The 9,021-nt window shown below is 41.1% G+C and overlaps 1 long non-coding RNA gene across 1 annotated transcript; it reads right to left on the bottom strand.

Annotated features, from left to right (window-relative positions):
• Positions 1-8,079: 8,079 nt before the first annotated feature.
• On the bottom strand, positions 8,080-8,648 carry LOC149817344 (uncharacterized). Its single transcript, XR_016427652.1, has 2 exons — positions 8,506-8,648; positions 8,080-8,252 (listed from the first exon to the last, which is right to left on the bottom strand). It is a non-coding gene; the product is annotated as an uncharacterized LOC149817344 (long non-coding RNA).
• Positions 8,649-9,021: the final 373 nt, after the last annotated feature.

Below are 9,021 nucleotides of genomic sequence, written 5' to 3'. Positions count from 1 at the left end.
AAAACCAGTCAATGTGGTCAGTGATGGAATGCTTTTTCCTTTAGATTATCCAAGAAAAGAAAGTACACAGCTTCGACCTCGCAAAAGAACATGTACCCATGAATGTCCCTTTAGTTTGGTGACATTTTTTATTTTTTTTTGATAGGCAAGTTGGGTTTAGTCATTACCTTACCAGTTATACAACCAACCATTGGGATTCGAACTTGCAATGTCTCAACACAAGGTGACTTTCACTGCTCCTACCAGACAAGCATAGCCCTGTTGGAAGAGTGTGGAGCCTGTTTCTTACTTGAATATAAATTCATAATTTCTACGAATTTAACTTTGCGGTAAGTCTGGAGAGTTTGGTGGCGTTAGACCCTAGACAAATTTTTGAAAGGTAATTTTATAATTTTATCCTAAACTCTTTAGTGTATACCGTAGTAGACTCCATGTAAAATTTATAGAGGAGGCATTCTCCTCTTCTGTTATGGACTTAGGCAGTTTTTGTTGAATCATGTAAAATCCTTATTTTCATGTGTAATTGTTTTTTTCTTTTGCTTTTTTAGTGCTTGTTTCTTTGATTCATCGGTAGGTTGAAGGGTTGTTCTTAACCAGCCCCAGTTGGTGGTTAGTTTGGTGACATTTATGAGTCACCTTTAATCAATGAGTATAGCCCTCGTGGCCCCCAAAATTTGTTGTTAACTTTCAAGATAATGACATTCATAAGATTAAGGGCATGTTGGCCATTTTCCAATGTACGCAGAGATTTTAACTAGTGAAACCTCTTATAGAGGCACCAGGTTTATTGAGACTTTTGTGAAACTTCACCCAAGAAATGCTTTGTTCTCATAATCTGAAACGACATGTTCCACGTTCATATTATGACTTATACAATTAAAATTCTAAATTGAATCTACATGGAGCAGGAAACTGGCTTCTGGTTTGGGTGAGAACCTTTTTACCTTCTAAATTACACAAGTGTGAGAAAAGAAGCTGGTTTCAAATAAGGATGCAAATGGGTCTGATGCAGGATGGAGATTTTGCAATTTTTTGCTGTTCTGGATCCTATTTCGTTCTGATTCCTATGTATTCAGCTGTACTGGATCCAAGACGTTTGCATCCCTAGTTTCAAACTTATGATGTCCTTTGAACTTAGTGATGTGCACAAGTTGTCCATGAGATGAGCAGGACCTTGAGAGAGAGAGAGAGAGAGAGATTACCACTCATGAAGAACAACAAAATGTTGAACCCATGAACGAAACAATATAGAAAACAAACAAAAACATATAAAAATAAAAAGCTAAAGAAAAAGAAACACAAAGTTAAGCTCAACCAAGATCCGCTGGATTAGAAGAAACCACCGATGAGTGTTGTTCAGAGGGAATGAGAGGTCTCTAAGATGCATACGTAGAATCACATATACATCAACCAAGATTTTATGAACAAGATTATTAAGGACGACCATAATTTGACGAAAAGTAACATCATTGTGTGTCATCCAAACAAACCACCAAGTAGTAAGCAATCACGTCTTCCATATCAGTCTCCACCACTTGCATCGTCTAATTCCAATAGGGTTCAGGAGCAGATATAAATGAGAAGTAGTTTCTTCAGCAGCTTGACAAAGCACACACTAGCTAGAAAACTGAAAGTCCAACTTCTTTAAATAACTGTGAGTCTGAATTCTATCATGCAAAATTAACCAAGCTAAGACCCGAGATCTTGGGGAAGGGCCCTTAGCCCATAACACACACTCATAGAACCAATTTGCCCCCGAGGGGAGCAATAATCTATACACTTTGTGGGTGAGGAACGCACCATTTGGCACAATCACCCATTGCAACCACTGATCGTAATTTCCCACATCTCCAATTTGATTTCTGAAGAACGACAAGGCTCTCAGCCACATGCTTTGCAAGTGCAAGATCGCCAACCCTCGGGTTCCATGACGAAAAAAAGATAAATCAGGAGCACCATATTTAGCATGAAGCAAACGAGCACATGGAGAACCTGATTGATGAGTCATCCAACATTGCTTGGCCACAAAAGCAATACTTCTCTGTCTTGGAGCAAAAACACCTAAGTCAGCCATACACCTAGGTAACACCATCGTTCGCCAACCAACCAAATGGCGCTTACTCTGGAGTTGACACCCATACCAAAGAAAATCCGTCATTAAACGACAAATCTGATTTTCCACACCCACAGACATCACGAACATTGACATGAAGAATTCAGGGATAGAAGAAAGAACATGTTTGATTAAAGTCAGACAGCCAGCGATGAAGAGATAAGACGCCTGCCACAAAAAAAAACTTGTTTTTTACTTTTTGAATAGTCGGAGCCCAAGCAGCAGAAGAGAGGCGCTTCACTTGTAATGGCATGCCCAAATACGTCATCGACAACTCAGAGATTGCGTAATTAAAAATCCGTTGACCCGCTGCAAGCATAGAAGACTAAACATTGAACATAGTAAGCGAGCATTTGCTATCATTTAGGGAAAGCCTAGAAAGAGAGAGAAAGAACTGAAGAATAAGTTTGAATCTAAGCATCTACTGAACGTTTGCTCACCCAAAAATAATCATATCATCAGCATAAATAAGAATGTGGTCCGAGAAATTCGGAACATCTAAAAGATCTATCAGGCGCTTCTCAACAGCACACTTGAGCAACACCACGAGACCCTCAACAATGGCATTGAACAATAAAGGCAAGAGAGGGCAGCTCTGTCATAATCCATGCCCCAACTTGATTTGGCCACCTCTAATATCGTTAATCTTAATCATGGACTGAGCATTAGAGATCAATTTTCTTACCCACCCAAAAAAATGACGATCAATGCCAAAGTTGGATAACATTTGAAATAAGAAGGGCCAATACACAGAATCAAAGGCTTTATGAAAATCTAATTTAAGAGAAAAGTAGGGTTGACCACTAAGATATAAGGAGTGAATGACTTCAGATGCCAAGATGAATGAATGGTGAATCCTTTTATTGTGGATAAAAGCGAACTGAAAGTTCAAAAATATTTGGTGAGCCACGGCCTTCAACATATTAACCAACACCTTGGCAATCATCCGATAAAGGGCACTCATAACAGAAATCGGGCGAAACCTAGAGATATCAGTGACAGCAGCATCTTTCAGAATTAAAGAAATAATTGCCAAGTGGGTTTGAATAGGCAATCTGGAGTTGCGATAGAACTCATCAAACATGTTAATAACATCAGGCTTCACACAAGACAAAAAAATTCTAAAGAAATCCACATGAAACCCATCAGAACCTGGTGCTTTCCACCCCGACAACCCTTTGATGGCCCTAAAAATCTCATCTTTAGAGAACTTCATTTGCATAATTCTAGCTTAATCTTGCTGAATCAAACCAACAGAAATATGACCAATGATACCCTCCACAGTAAGTGAAACAAAATATAAATCTTTAAAATACTAAGTGACATCTGAAATAACGTGTTGATTAAAGTACAAAATACTTCCAATGGTGATTGATGGAATGACATTCCTCCTATGACGATGAGAAGCATATGAGTAAAAAAATTTAATGTTACTATCTCCAACCGCAAGCCATTTCACCCTTGCCCGCTGTTTCCATTTAATTTCATCCTTGACCCTCTAGTTCTTCAAAAGCGTTGATAACTCAATAGATCTGGCCTGCAAACTCTGCAGGTGCAAATCAGATAGAGACTCCGGAGAAGACATAGTTTGATACAACGATGAAATCTCTTGCTCTCAAGCAGTCATTTGTTGAAATTTAATCACATCTCGATTATGGAGCCAAACTTTGATATCCTTAGCGAGACGAGACAACTTCTCATGACACCGGATGGCTTCTGGAGCCACCATTGTTCAAACACAAAACTCCTGGCAGATTTAAAACCATCCCCCCAAAGAATGATTAACTGACCATGATCCAAGATTGAAGGAGCTAGCAAGACATACTTAACATCAGAAATGAGATCCAGCAGATTTGGAGTGACAAAAACCCTATCAAGAACTCTGCAGCATGGGCGAATCCGCCTATTCGACCAAGAGAAACACTCCCCAATAAAAAGAATAGGGTAAAAGTGATGTTGATGAGCAAAATCTTGAAAGCCTCGCATAGATGGATTAGGAAGAATGAGGTTATTAGAGTCATGAATATACAAAAGGCAATTAAAGTCCCCCATAAAAAAATGGTACTCCCCGTTAAAGACGATGATCTTATTTAAGTCGTTCCAGAAAGCAGGCCTCATGACGGCGTGATCGGGTGTGAGCTTTTCACCATAAAATGGGTTCAACCATAAAATGATTAGGTGTGAGCTTTTCACCATGACTTTGAATCCGTTTAGCCAACATCCAATTGGTCGAATATGGCATTGGTCATATCCGATCGGACTCTAAACCATTCACATCTTCTGGTTTCAAACTTCTGATGTCCCTTCAATTTTGTGGTGGGCACAACCTATTCTTATCAGATGAGAGAGAGAGAGAGAGTAAATGGGTTCAACCATAAAATGATCTGGTGCGAGCTTTTCACCATGCTACTCTAAATCCAAATTCGAATTCGTTTAGCCAACATCCAATTAGTCAAATATGGCATTGGCAAGATCTGATCCAACTCTGAACCGTTTACATATTCTTCACTTCAAACTTTTGATGTATCTTCAATTTGGTGATGGACACAAGTTGACCTTAATTATCAGATAAGCATAGCCCTCAGAGAGAGACCTTGGTAAATTGTTCATAAGCAAAGGAAAAAATGATTAATTAATATTCTGGTTCAATAGTAGATCAACAATATGCAACATGAGAGAGAGCTCATAATCAAAGGGAAAACAAATTAATTAATATTTTGGTTCAATAGTAGACCAACAACATGCAACATGAGAGAGATCAAAGGAAAAAAAGGATTAATTAATATTCTAGTTCAGTAGGAGACCAACAGGCAACATGAGAGAGAGAGGTTGCCCAAGTGGCAGCAGGCTTGAGAAGTAGGTACAGCCGCCTTCGCCCCATGTTCGACAACCAATATATGCCAGTGTCTTTTAACTATGGGCTCCACGAGGACTTGGGTGTTTGTTACCCCCATATTAAGTGACCCTTCTTTGTAAGGGTTCCTCATCGTAGAGAGAGAGAGAGAGAGAGCTTGATAAATAAAGATCAAAATAATATTCTTGTTCAATAGTTGACCAACAACATGTGTGCATCATGTTTCCAATAGGGATGGCAGTGGATCGGGGGGATACCGGGCTCCACCCTGCCTCACCGTGTTTAAACTGGGGATGGAGGCGGGGATGAAGGTTAAAATCAAAACTCGTGCGGGGATTGACTTACGCTTTTCCCTGCCCTGCCCTATATCCCCTTCCTGACTCCCCCCACCTTGCCCTGCCCCGCTCCTTTCCCAATCCTTCTATGGATGGCAACAACCCGAGGGGAAACGGGCCCCACCCCACCTCGCATCATTTGGAGCAGAGATGAAGGACAGAAAATGGGGATGGAGGTTAAAATTCAAACCCGTGCAGGGATGGAGGCGAGCATGGAGGTCTGGATTTTGAGATGGGGTGGGGGTGGAGATCTTGTCTCCCTTCCCTACCTCGGTCCACTGTCATCCCTAGTTTCCAATAAAAGATATTTTCATTGGCAATATTCATTTGGTCTGAGTCCTCCAAAGCACATGCTCTCTTCATCATTCCATAGTCACATTGCCCACACCTAGAGGTATCTTGGTTGTAAGGACGGTCCCAAAAGCTTTTATTGGGGGGGGGGGGGGGGGGGCAAACATAAACCATTTTTTTCTTAAGGGCGGGCCAGAAAAAAAAATTTGGGGGGCACGAGGGGCTCAGACTTATTATTATTTTTACCTATGTTGTGGGTGGGGTGTAGGGATGGCATTGGACCGAGGGATACCGGGGCCCCGCCCCACCTCGCCCTGTTTGGACCGGAGATGAAGGGCATGAAATGGGGATGGAGGCAGGGATGAAGGTTAAAATCTATCCCCATGCGGGGATGGACTTACACTTTCCCCCACCCCGCTTCGTCCCCGCCTTTTCTCGCCCCACCCTGTCCCCAATCCTTTAAGGAATGACTATAGACCAAGGAGAAACGGAGCCCCGCCCAGCCTCACCCCTGTTTGGATCGGGGATGAAGGCAGGGGTGGAGGTTAAAATCCATCCCCATGCGAGGGTGGAGACCTTGTCCCCCGCCCCTGCCCCGATCCACTGCCATCCCTAGTGGGGTGGGGGGTGGGCAGTCACCCAGTCCTAATGTTGCACGCATGCCATCTTCTTGTAGTTGCTTCCCTCACTTTGAGGGAAATTGTCGTTTCCCATTTGGGTTGTAGTATGGCGATCATCCGGAAATGTGTTAAGACCTCCACACCAATGTTGTCAGTATCGGTATCAGTCCTGAATCATTGGGCCACTGATTCAGCTTTATCGCCCAATAACGATACTCAGCTGAATAGTTCTCTATCAGCCCAAAAATAATAATAAATTATTACATATCAATCATAGAGTGACACATGTTAAAACTATTAAAATGACATTAAAAATATTTTTTGTTATTTTTTATATTTATTTAAAAATAACTGATTCAGGCTTGCAGCATATCAAAATTCTGCTGATAGGATGTGCTTCAGCTGATACGCACAGATACTGATCACATTTAGGGATGGCAGTGGACCAGGGGACAATAGGGCTCCACTCCGCCTTGCCCCATTTGGACCAGGATGAAGGGCATAAAACGGGGATGCAGGTTAAAATCTATCCCTGTGCGGGGATGGACTTACGCTTTTCCCCGCCCCACCCCATCCCCATCCCAATCCTTGCCTAGCCCCGCCCCGTCCCCAATCCTTTAAGGGATGACTATAGACTAAGGGGAAACGGGGCCCCGCTCCGCCTCACCCCCAATTGGACCGGGGATGGAGGACATGAAACAGGGGTGGAGGTTTCCATCCCCATGCGAGGGTGGAGGCGGGAATGAAGGTTCAAATTTTAAAATGGGGGCGGGGGTGGAGACCTTGTCCCCCGCCCTGGTCCACTGCCATCCCTAATCACATTGCTCCCCATCATACATTGGTGACATTGCACTACAAGAAAAACGTGGATTGACGATGGACGATATCCAATGTTAATCCATCGTTAAACATTTTAGTGATGGATTAGCAATGGATATTGTCCGTCATAATTTCCTGGTCGCTAATGAGCGATAGAACTTATTTGTCGCTACTTCCATTGCTAATTTGCGATGGATTAGCAAATGTCATATTCCATCGCGAGTTCGTCGCTAAATAAGCACTAATTTGGTTTTGTGATGAATTATATTTCATCGCTAAAATAATAATAGAATATAATCCATCACAAATCCTCAAAAATCCATCGCTTAATATTAGCGATGGATAATATCCGTCGCAAAATTTAAAAAAAAAGAGCCCTAAGGCATGTGCCTCATACGCCTTGAGGCACACGCCTCGAGGCAAGGCGCACCTCAAGACGAGGCGTACACATCTTGAATTTTTTAGTCAAATGAGGGTCAAAGTCCTCATTTGACCAAAAATTAGGATTTTTTTACGCAGTTTTAACTAAGCTGCTAGTAAAAAATCGGGTCTGATCCATAAGACACTGCGCCATGGGGGGGGGGGGGGGGGAGCCCCCGACCCCCCTTACTGCAAGGGAAAAACTCTGAATCAGACTTCACAACTCATCAGTTGGACCTATGTTAAAATGAGTGGGTCCAAACCTTAATCTGACTAAGTAATGTAGGTATCAGATCAAGATTCAGGTTTAATTGGATTTTTATAAGAAAAACTATACCCAGATCCGATAAAATGAAAACATGTATTTTTTAATTATGACATGATATTGTTAATGCTAATATGCATTTCGTTGTTAATGTTAATTTTTTATGTAAGGAATGCTCATGTTTTATTTCTTAGATACTTGCATTAGTGGCAAGACCACCTAAGTTGGCAATTCCAAGTCTATTACATCTACGAAATGCAGAAAGCAAATATGACCCATGTCAAGAGGAGAATCAGGCTAACATGTACTCTTTTATGTGCCAATTGAGAACCATGTGCAACAAAACAAAGCAATAGAAGGGCTTTAGAAGCATGCAATATTTATTTAACAGGAATCAAATGTTCACTAGCAAATAAAGCACGGTTAATGAATTACCATCACTAACAAACCCATAATATGAAACAATCATGCCAAAGTGTATTGCACCAGTCTCTATCCACTTTACAGCAAAAACATATGTAGCTGTCAGGCCTCCCTGTACATAGCAAAGAAAGAGAAGTAAAAAAATCAATTTAAGGAAAGCATACTCATCAGTTTTGAAGAGAAACAATCTAATGGGACACTTCAAGATAGGCTAATAAACAATAATATGGAAAAGGATAGTTCCCTATTTTTCAAGTGTTTCTCACAATGGAAAGAACCATCAGAATCGATGGCACACCAACTAACTGTATGGGTTTGAAGGAGATGAGTTTTCAAATGGCAGTTGAATTTATGAGTAGAAATACCTCTGCATAGGCAGTTGGCTTAGCAAATCAATTAGGAACTCCACAAACCTCTCGCAGTACAGGACACAAGCATCATCAACTTCATTGGCATCAACTGACTGCATCACTACTTGCTTTTGTAATAAAACCTTAGAATCTAGTGTCTGAAAATAATGGTGTACCATCAGCAATCTCTTTCATGCACATTACAAGTGACAGACAAGGGAAATGAAACAGGAAACTTGAACTGTAACAAATCAGTATCAACTTGATTTGTAACAGTCTAGCATATGAAAAAACAAGGCTGAAAGTTGGTACACATTTTATGAGCATAGCAAGTTATGGACATAAAACAAAGAAAAAGAAAAAACAAATTGAATAAAACATGAACAAAACTTATGCAAACAATGTTACACAATACCTCCAGAAATCCATCAATCAATCTTCTCGAGAATCTCACTTCAAGCACAACTGATGAATCATAAGCACTCCCTTCTCTCTTTGCCTTTTTGGCTTCTTTTCTAGTCATCTTTTTCC

Source organism: Nuphar pumila, chromosome 14 (assembly GCF_984573655.1).
Source record: "Nuphar pumila chromosome 14, dmNupPumi1.hap1.1, whole genome shotgun sequence".
Lineage (NCBI taxonomy): Eukaryota > Viridiplantae > Streptophyta > Magnoliopsida > Nymphaeales > Nymphaeaceae > Nuphar > Nuphar pumila.
The sequence above is the reverse complement of the archived record's forward strand: the minus strand, read 5'-3'. Positions and strand labels throughout refer to the sequence as shown.